This window comes from Mobula birostris, chromosome 12 (assembly GCF_030028105.1).
Source record: "Mobula birostris isolate sMobBir1 chromosome 12, sMobBir1.hap1, whole genome shotgun sequence".
Taxonomy (NCBI): domain Eukaryota; kingdom Metazoa; phylum Chordata; class Chondrichthyes; order Myliobatiformes; family Myliobatidae; genus Mobula; species Mobula birostris.
The window spans coordinates 55461579-55472835 of NC_092381.1; positions in this window are offsets into that span (position 1 = coordinate 55461579).

Genomic DNA, 11257 nt, shown 5'->3' on the forward strand with positions numbered 1-11257 from the left:
CACAACAGGACGGAGTTAAAGTGGCCAGGGGGGCTTCGACAGGCTGTCATGACAATGTGCTGCACTCCAAATGACGTGACAGGTCTACCTTCACATGAGATAGTTTTGGGACTTCCATGTACTTGCTAGTTGCCTTTTAATTAAACAGATGAACATCCTTACTACTGAAAGCTGCATTATTGTATAGCACTAATATAAGCTCTTAAAGGTTTCTATCAACAAGTAATTAAATCCAAGAAGATTGTGCTGTGTGCAGAGTGCTATGCATACCAGCTGGGAGATTGGATACTGCTGACAGCCTGCCAACAAAAGAACAGCCTAGATCCCCGCTGGGGAGGTCTTTTCCAAGTGTAGCTGACCACATACAATATTCACCTTAAATGTCCAACGAAAGTCGATGTTGGTACACACCTCATGCGTTAAGCCAGCAGTGCTACTAGACCAGGGCCAGAACAACCTTGTTGATAAAGGACTGAAGGGCTAAACTCTTGATCTTTGCTTTTTGCCACTTTAAGTAACCAATATGTGGAGCTGACACTGAAGGACTATGGAAACCTACTGTTTCTGGACTGTAGTATTCCTGTTCTGGGAGCCTGCCAGACTGGCTCATGAAAGCATTAACATGCCCTCAGCACTGCTGGAGAAATTAGCTAATGATACAACCTTATTGCTACATGATATGAGCCAGGCCATCAATGACATTACTGCTGAAATGCTGGCAATCAATACTGTGGCCCTTCAAAATCAACTAGCACTAGACTTTCTGTTGTCTAAGAGAGGTGGTACTTGTGCCATTACTAGCCAGGAGTGTTGCACGTACATCCCTGATATCAACAGCCAACTGTCCATGATGAAACTGTCACTAAGTTTCAGAGACTTGACTCTATTGAAATTCAGTAAGATTTACGTTGTCCTCTACAGGAGGGAGTGTAGAAGTTGTGGTAATGCAAGGATCAAAGACAACATCCAGGCAAGGATGTCTGTGGTCATATTTTATCAAACACAGACAAGGGGGAACTTTGAAGAGAGACTGCTGCAGACAACGTTGCTTACTACAGAGAGATAGGTGCGATCGACTGTGGCAGTGTGTCATCAGCCTAACAGAACATAGACATAAGAAATTCTGCAGACACTGGAAATCCAGAGCAACACATGGAAAATGATGCAAGAACTCAGCAAGTCAGGCAGCATCCATGGAAATGAACAAACAGACAAACAGTCGACGTTTTGGGCCAAGACTCTTCTTCAGGACTGCTTCCCTTTACACGTTAGGAGCTGTTACCACCTCCATGCAAAACACAAATATTCTAAGTTACGTTTGCTTGTATTAGTCTATATCCCTGCTACCAACTGCCAATTCTTTTGGTTATAATAATAAGTGTAGGGCTCTCAGTGTACTAGATGGACTATTAACTATTGATCGCTTATTACCAAAATGACTTCTCTGAAGTGTTATATTAAAATGGCTTCTCATAATGTTAGCTGCTGAGCAAGGGGTTCTCTGTAACCGCAATGTTTGGGTTATACAGTGTGATAATGGAAATTGTATTCATTTGTTAGCCAATGGAAGTCATGTTCTGCTATCTTGTATATGTGTGCTGAGTTGAGGAGTGCGGGCTTTTTCAGGAGGCGAGCAGAGAGAACGGACATGTGAGGAATGGACAGCGGTTCCAGGGCAGTGGACACCGGACCTCGGGGGTTCGGAGGGTGGCCAGAGTCTCGGAAGGACGTTGTGGATGGAATCGGAGCCATGAGCTCCAACGTATTAAAATGTTATGTGTGACTCACACCTTAACCGCACCAAAGCGATTGCACTGTTTGGCGGGGAAGATGGCTATTCAGCCTAAGCAACAGGGGGTCAGTGGGGCAAAGACCGTTACATAAGACCAACTTTCCTGTACAAGTTAGCATTGTTATTTCAAACTGCTGAATATTTGTCAAATCTCCTAACCTAAAAGATGACAATTGTGATTGCCATTTGGAAATAGTTAAGCTTGCATGACTTGCTGTTGCTGGTGCTATGGAAATCATAGCCAATACAGAATCATGGAGTAGCTAATGACCAATTTCTAGTAAATATATAGGTATGACCTTCATACCAGGTTAAGCACAAAATGTTCCAATAGGCCTCACTTTCCATTATGAAATCTTCCCCAGAGATTATTCCTTCAGTAGTCACGAGTGGTCAAGGTGTTCATCAACTCTTATGAGGACATATTCTTGACGCTTTGCTAATCCACCTGTTAGATACAAGCTATGGACTCTGCCATGTTAATGAAAGAATTGCTGCATTTGATAAAGCGGATAAGATTTTGCAGCAACAAGCAGCAGGACATGAACAACCAGATCTGCAGCAACCCCACTCCATCTCTCTAACCCAAACCAAGAATTAGGTTTGCACCAGGAATGCCTTGTGACTCAATGTTCCTGCATGCACCATCATGCAAGATGGCGGCAAGCTGCAGACTCCATCAAGGTCAAGGTTCAGACAGTTGTTTTTTTTCACTTTTTAGGCTTGTAGGGATGATTTTGAGGAGCAGAGAAGGGAGTTAGGGTTTAGGGACAGGGATGTGGAGGAGTTAGAGTACAGGCTAGAGTCTAAGCCACTGCTCCACTCTCAAAGGACAGCGATGTGGACGTGTTCGAATGTCAAACAGGCAGAGCGGCGAGAGCATTTCGGGTCCTGTCATTGGTGAGACAAGAGCCTGAAGCCTGGAGTTCGAGTCCTAATCCAGGGAGGTCATCATCGGTGAGTCCAGGATTGACACTGAAGATTGAAGTCTGAAGGGCAATCAGAAGTCCATTAGTCAAGGCCCAATGGCTTGGGTCCTGAGTCTACTGAGGAAGTTAAAGGCCTAATGTCTGTGTATCTATGAGTCTACTAGAGGCTGGAGGCCAAAGGAGACACCTGCCCTGGGTTTAGAGTACTGTGTGTATATGTGTGAGTGGGCGGAATGCTGTTTGTTTTGCTGTTGTTGCTTTGCAACCTAGTATATTCTCTTTTCTTGGTTTCTGTATTGTTCTGCCAAGTAATATTCACTAAGTTCTTGCCCATTTAACCTTTTATTTTATTTAGTTTTGATTCTCTTTCTCCACTTAGATCTTTTATTGTGATTTTGAATATTCCTTTCACCTTCTCAGGAGTGTCAGGGGTACTTAGTGTAGCTTAAATGGCCATTGTGTGTTCTTCATGCTGAACATTAGAGTCCTGGGAGACCCAGAGTCTCCAAGGGAACAACACCTGCATGAGGTGCATCCAGATGTGGCTCCTTGAAGACCATGTTAGGGATCTGGAGTAGCAGCTGGATGATCTTTGGCTTGTACAGGAAAGTGAGGAGATCATCGATCGAAGTAGTCACCCCTAAGTTGCGGGAGGTGAGTAGCTGGGTGACTGTCAGCAGGAGGAATGGGACAGTGAATAGGCAGTTAGATCAGAGCACCCCTATGGCCATTCCTCTCAAAAATAAGTATATTGTACCGTTTTGGATACTGTATGGGGATGGCCTTCCAGGGGAATGCCATGGAGACCAGATTACTGCCACTGAGCATGGGTCCGTGGTGCAGAAGGGAAAAAGGGAGAAGAGGGGAGTGGTAGTGATAGGGGACTCAATAGTCAGAGAAACAGACAGGAGATTCTGTGGTCATGAACGGGACACCCAGATAGTATGTTGCCTTCCAGGTGTCAGGGTAAGGGATGTCTCAGATTGCATCCACAGCATTTTGGAGGGGAAGGGAGAGTATTGGTACCGATGACATAGGAAGGAAAAGCAAAGAGATCCTGAAGAGAGAATTTAGAGAGCCAGGCAGAAAGCTGACAAGCAGGGCCTCCAGGGTAGTAATTTTTGGATTGCTAACTGTGCCACGTGCCAGTGAGGGTAGAAGCAGGATGATGTGGCAGATAAATGCATGGCCACGAAGCTGGTGCAGGGGATAGGGGTTCAGGTTCTTCGATCATTGGATTATCTTCTGGGGGAGGTATGACCTGTACAAAAGGGACAGGTTGCACCTGAACCCAAAGGGCTCGAATATTCTTGTGGGCAGATTTGTTAGAGCTGTTGGGGAGTGTTTGAACTAATTTGGCAGGGGGGTGGAAATCAAAGTGAAGGGACTCAGAATGGGAAGATAGTAAAAAAGCAAAGATAGTGTGCAGTCAGACTGCCCGGAAGGGCAGGCAGACAACAGGATAAAACTACAGCCAGCGGGGTGAGTATCAGTGCATTAGGGATGCAGAATCAAAAAGGGTAGCAAATACACTGTCACTCAATGCACAGAATATTGAATTGAATTGAATGATCCTTATTGTCATTATACATAGGTACAATGAAACTCTGTTTGGCTTCCTCTCAGGCAATTCAATAAAGCAGTAAATAAAAACAAGACAGTAATAGAAAAACAGTATTAAATAGATAAGTAGCAGAAAATAAGTTGCAGCGCACCAGAATATCACAGTAATGCACAAAGTGCCGTTAGTGCAAGTACTTGAGTCCTTGTGCATGTGTGTGCTCACAGTTTCAGTCATTGTTCTGTGGGAGTGGCGTGATAGAGGCCACAGCTCTGGGATAGAAGCTGTTCCTCAGTCTACTTGTTCTGGCTTTTAGTGTCCTGAACCTTTTGCTGGACTGCAGTGGGTCAAACAGGGAGTGGCCGGGGTGTGTGGTGTCTCTGGTTATTAAGAAATAAGGTGGATAACCATCTTGCACTTTTACAGGTTGCTGTGACCATCACGGAATTGTGGCTGAAGGATGTTTGTAGTTGGGGACTGAATGTCCAAGGTTACACATTGTATCAGAGGGATAGGAAGGTAGGCAGAGGGGGTGGTATGGCTCTGCTGGTAAAGAATGGCATCAAATCACTAGGAAGATGTGACATAGAATCGGAATCCTTGTGGGTTGAGTTAAGAAACTGCAAGGTTAAAGGACCCTGATGACAATTATATATAGGCCTGCAAACAGCAGCTGGGATGTGGACTACAGATTACAACAGGAAATAGAAAAGGCGTGTCAAAAGGGCAATGTTATAATCATCATGGGAGAAGTTAACTTGCAGATAGATTGGGAAAATTATGTTGGTAATGGATCTCAAGAGAGTGAATTTGTTGAAAGCCTATGAGATGGCCTTTTAGAGCAGTTTGTCATTAAGCCTACTAGGGGATCAGCTATACTGGATTTGGTGTTATGTAATAAACTGGAAGTGAATAGCAAGCTTACGGTAAAAGAACCATTAGGTACCGATTACAATATGATTGAGTTCAACTTGAAATTTGATAGGGAGAAAGTAAAGTTTGACATAGCAGTAGTTCAGTGAAATACAGGAAATTGCAATGGTATGAGAGAGGAGTTGGCCAAAATCAGCCAAAATCAAAGAAATACTCAAATGGCAAAATAGTACAACCGTGGCTGACAAGGGAAGTCAAAGCTAATGTAAAGGCAAAAGAGAGGGCTGACAACAAAACAAAAATTAGTGGGAAGACAGAGGATTGAGAAGCTTTTTTTAAAAACCCTACAGGGAACAATAAAAGAATCACTAGGAGGGAAAAGATGAAATATGAAAGCAAGCTAGCAAACAATAGCAAAGTGGATAGTAAAAGCTTTTTGAAGTATGTAAAAAATAAAAGAGAGATGAAAGTGAATATAGGAGTGCTAGAAAATAAGGCTGGAGAAATAATAACAGGAGCCAATCAGATGGCAGATAAATTAACTGAGTATTTTGTATCAGTCAGACACTAGCAGTGTGCCAGATGTTGAAGGGTGCGAGGAAAGAGAAGTGAGTACAGTTACCTTTACAAGGGAGAAGGTGCTAAAAAAGCTGAAAGACCTAAAGGAAACATGAGTCGCCTGGACCAGATGAACTACACCCTAGGGTTCTGAAAGAGGTAGTGTAGAGATTGTGGAAGCATTAGTAATGAATTTTCAAATATCATTAGACTCTGGCATGGTGCCAGAGGAATAGAAAATTGCAAATGTCACTCCACTCTTTAAGAAAGGAGAGAGGCATCAGAAAGGAAATTATAGACAGTTAGCCTGACCTCAATGGTTGGGAAAATATTGGAGTCAATTCTTAAGGATGAAGTTATGGAGTACTTGGTGTCACAGGACAAGATAGGACAAAGTCAGCATGGTTTCCTTAAGGGAAAATCATGCCTGACATACTTGTTGGAATTCTTTGAGAAGATTACACGTAGAATAGATAAAGGGGATGCAGTGGATGTTATATATTTGGATTTTCAGAAGGCCTTTTACAAGGTGTCACACATGAGGCTGTTTACTAGGTTAAGAACCCATGATATTACAGGAAATTTACTAACATGGCTAGACCATTGGCTAATAGGTAGGAGGCAGTGAGTGGAAATAAAAGAATCCTTTTCTGGTTGGCTGCCAGTGACTAGTGGTATTCCGCAGGGGTTGGTGTTGGGATCGTTTCTTTTTATGCTGTCTATCAATGATTTAGATGGTGGAATAGTTGGCTTTGTTGCCAGTTTTGCAGGTGATATGAAGATTGTTGGAGGGCAGGTAGTGTTGAAGAAACAGGTAGGCTGTGGAAGGACTTAGACAGCTTTGGAGAATGGGCAAGAATGTGGCAAATTAAATACAATGTCAGAAAGTACATGGCCATGCACTTTGGTAGAAGAAATAAATATGCAGACTATTTTCTAAATGGGGAGCAATTCCAAAAACTGAGATGCAAGGGGATTTGGGAGTCCTTGTGCAGATTACACTGAAGGTCAGCTTGGAGGTTGAATTGGTGGTGACGAAGACAAATGCAATGTTAGCATTCATTTCAAGAGGTTTTGAATACAAGAGCAGGGATGTGATGCTGAGGCTTTATAATGTACTGTTGAGGCCTCACCTTGAGTGTTGTGAACAGTTTTAGACTCTTCATCTAAGGAAAGATGTGTTGGCATTGGAGAGGGTTCAGAGGAGGTCCACAAGAAATATTCCGGGTATGAAAGGGTTATCATATGAGGAACATTTGATGACTCTGGACCTGTATTCGGGGGAACTCAGAAGAATGAGGGGAGATCTCATTGAAACTTTTTGAATGGTGAAAGGCCTCGACAGATTAGATGCGGAAAGGATTATTCTCATGGTGGGGGAGTCTACGACAAGACGGCACAGCCTCAGGATAGAAGTGTGTTCATTTAAAACAGAGATGCGGAGAAATTTCTTTCGCCGGAGGGTGGTGAATTTGTGGAATCTGTTACCACAGGCAGCTGTGGAGCCAGGTCGTTGGGCGTATTTAAGGCAGAGATTGATAGGTTCTTGATTGGGCATGGCATCAAAGGTTACAAGGAGAAGGCCAGGGAATGGATCTGAGGAGGGGAAGAAAGGATCAGCCGTGATTGAATTGCAGAGCGGACTCGATGGGCCAAATGGCCTCTTCTGCTCCTATGTCTTATGGTCTTATGGTATTCTCCATAATAGAATAACTTAAACATTTAATTTTGAACAACATTGGCATTTGTGTTATAAAGACAGAAACTTTTTGTATCTTGTAACGGAACTAAACACCTGAAAGAAATGTAAAAAGAAATAGAATGTGCATTGCTGCTGATGGGATGCCCCTGTACTGATTGTCAGCAAGGAGAAGATGTTATTTCTGATCCGCACTAAGTATGGTCTTCTGGTAAGGAATTCAGTTGCAGAGGGAGGTACAGAGGCCCAGGTTTTGAAGCTTGTTGATTAGTACTAAGGGTATGATGGTGTTGAACGCTGACCTGTAATGAACAAACAGCAGCCTGATGTAGGTATTGCTGTTATCCAGCTAGTCCAAGGCTGAGTGGAGAGCAAATGAGATTGCATCTGCTGTAGACCTATTGTAGTGGTACGCAAATTGCAGCAGGTCCAGGTCCTTGCTTAGACAGGAGTTGATTCTGGCCATGACCAACCTCTCAAAGCACTTTATCATGGTCGATATGAGTACTACCAGGCAATAGTCGTTGAGATAGCTCACCCTGTTCTTCTTAGGCACTGGTATGATTGAAGCCCTTTGTAAGCAGGTGGGAAACTCTGACTGCAGCAATGAAGGATTGAAGCTGTCCTTGAACACTCCCAACAGTTGGTTGGCACAGATTTTCGGTACCCTACCAGTGCACCATTGAAGCCTGATGCTTTGCAAAGGTTTATACCCCTGTAAGATGTTCTAATGTTGGCCTCTGAGACAGAAATCAGAAGGTCACCAGATGCTGCAGGGATTTGCACAGATGTAGTTCTATTGTCCCTTGCAAAGCATGCATTAAAAGTGTTGAGCTCATCTCAGAGTGAAGCATCCTAGTCATTCATGATGTTGGGTTTTGCTTTGTAGGAAGTAATGGCCTGCAAACCCTGCCAGAGCTGATGTACATCTGATTCCATCTCTAACCGCAATCAGAATTTTTTTCTCTTAAAATAGCCTTCCGGCGGTCATACTTGAACTTCTTGTATAGTTCTGGATCACCAGTCTTGAATGCCTCAGACCTAGCCCTCAGCAGACTACAAATCTCCTGGTTCATTCGCAGTCTTTGGTTTGGGTATGTCTGGTTTGTTTTCGAAGGCACACGCTCATCCACATGGGTCTTGGTGGAGTCGGTGACAACAGTGGCATATTCATTCTGATATGAAGATGAATCCCTGAATATTGTCCAGTCCACCAACTCAAAGCAATTTTGTAAGCACTCCTCTGCCTCTTATGACCTTGGACCAGCTGTGGTCCTCAGTCTTTGCCTCTAGGCTGGGAGTAGAAGAACATCCAAGAGGTCAGATTTGCCAAAGTGTGGGTGCAGGATGGCATGGTCAGCATTCCTGATGGTGGTGTGACAGTGGTCAAGGTTTTGGCTCCTTTGGTTAGCACAGGTGATATGTTGGCAGCAGTTGTACAGAGACTTCTTCAAGCTGGCATAGTTGAAATCCTCCACAGTGACTAGGAATGTATCAGGGTGTGCTGCTTTGAGACTGCTGATCACAGTACTCAGTTCTTCCAGAGCCTGCCTGACGTTTGCCAGGAGTGGAATGTACACCGCTACCAGGATGATGGCTGCAAACTCCCTCAGCAGATAAAATTGATGATACTTAACTGATCAATATTTCAGGTCGGGTGAGCAAGACTTGAGATAGAACTGTCACATCTGTGATCCACAGTGAATTCATCATGAGGAGCACTTCACCCTCTCTATCTTAAGAGATTTTACTGTCCTAGCCGTGTGGTAGATGGTGATGCCCTCAGGTAGTAGCACTAAGTCAGAAATGCTGGAGGGGAGCCATGTTTCTGAGGGGCAAAGTACACAACAGTCCCTGATGTCCATCTTTCTCTGAGGTCTACAATTTTACTTTCCAGAGAGTGTATAACAGCCACCAAGGTGCTCAGAAGTGGGGGCCTCGGAGCCCTATGTTTCAATCTTACTTGCAACCCAGCACATTTTCTGCATTAGGGAAACTGCACTTGTGACCTGAATCTGCAGCATGGGGTCTGCCAATTTTGAGGATCAATAGAGTTTTTGAAGTATCTTCAAGCAACGTTGCTTACTGAAGTCCCATGGTTGTGACTGTGGATTTCAGATTTCAGCTGTAGTAGTCCTAAACATGAATTTTTGGTGATTCCCTTTGGAGCTGCATGTAAAGAGATGCCACTTATGCACCATCTTGGCTGTCCCCAGCACATACTTGTGTGTGTTGTTTCTAAACACAAATGATGCACTTTTTGATGTAATTGCAATAAGCAAATGAATCTGAATCTGAATCTCCAGCAGTGTGAGGGAATCCAGCACTGAAACACTTAACAATACAGCAGTAGCAGCACTTCTATTGGCTTGGAAAATAATATTCAGTCGACATTTCTGGGTGAGACCCTTCTTCAGGACACCGGTAAGAGAGAACACAAGAGAAGGTGGAAAAAGGATAGGAGAACAATGGGAATACATCTCATAGAGTGCGAGCAAATGACTTTTAGGTAGACGTATATTATGCTTCTTGCTTTGTGTTGTGTGTTACTGATAGCACAGCTGTATGGCATTCCCATCAGGCCAAGTTAGTTTCTTATTATATTTATATTGAAAGAGATATTATAGAAAGAGAACGTTATGACAAGCCAAAATGGCCAGTTCAGATATAAAGGGAAAGAAACAGTCAGTTATCTAAATTTGGGGATCTTTAAGTCTAGCAGGCTGCGATGTGCTCACATTGAGGATGAAGTACTGTTCCTCCAGCTTGCATTGAGCTTCATTGTAACAGTGCAGGAGGTTAAAAACAGAAAGATCAAAGTGAGAGTGCGGTGGCGAATTAAAGTGACAAGCAACTTGACATTTCGGGTCACTTTGGAGTCTTTTCTAATTACAGAATATGATGTTTGCTTAAGACCATAAGACATAGAAGCAGAAGGTTAATTTCTAGGTTAAACATATGTAGAGTCATAGAAATTTCAATATAGAAACAGGCCATTTAATCCACTTGACCTGTTAACCCCACTTATTCAAATGGGAACCATCTATAATAATAATTCCATGCTTCTTCTATACATCTCTTCTTGTGAATAATTGCACCTTCTGTCTGCCACACTTGCATCTGTCATTCCCCTTTCTCAATTGCCCTCTTAATCAATTGGCCCCTCTCCTAATCAACCTCAGCTCACTAACCACTTTAGAGCTATAGAGCTGCTTCTGGGAGCTCTGAGATTCTGCAGGAAGAGCAGTGTCTGATCACATGTGGGGAGTAGTAGCAAGTAATGAACTGCAATCACTGAGCATGTTAAAGAAAATAGAAAATTATCTGAAGGAATATTGACCCATCCAGGGTCTTCTTCATTGCTGTCAATCTAGTAGCCATCTAGTCAGAGAAAGAACTTTATGAAGATATAGTCTTTAACTCTGCAGGAAAAACTGCATCTGTGTTCAGATACATACCATAAGACCATGAGCCCAAAAGATATAGGAGCAGAATTAGGGCATTCAGCCCATCAAACTGCTCTGCCAGTTCATCATGGCTGATTTATTATTCCTCTCAACCCCATTCTCCTGTTTTCTCCCCTAAGCCTTTGGCATCCAAACTAATCAAAATCCTATCAAATTCTGCTTTAAGTATATCCATCGATTTGGCCTCCAAAGTTATTTGCGGCAGTGAATCCCACAGATTCACCACCCTCTGCGTAAAGAAATTCCTCCTCATCTCTGTTCTAAAGGGATAGTCTTGTATTCTGAGGCTCTACCCTCTGGTCTGGACTCTCCCACGAAAAGAAACATCCTCTCCACATCCACTCTATCTAGGCCTTTCAATATAGAACAGGTTTCAAT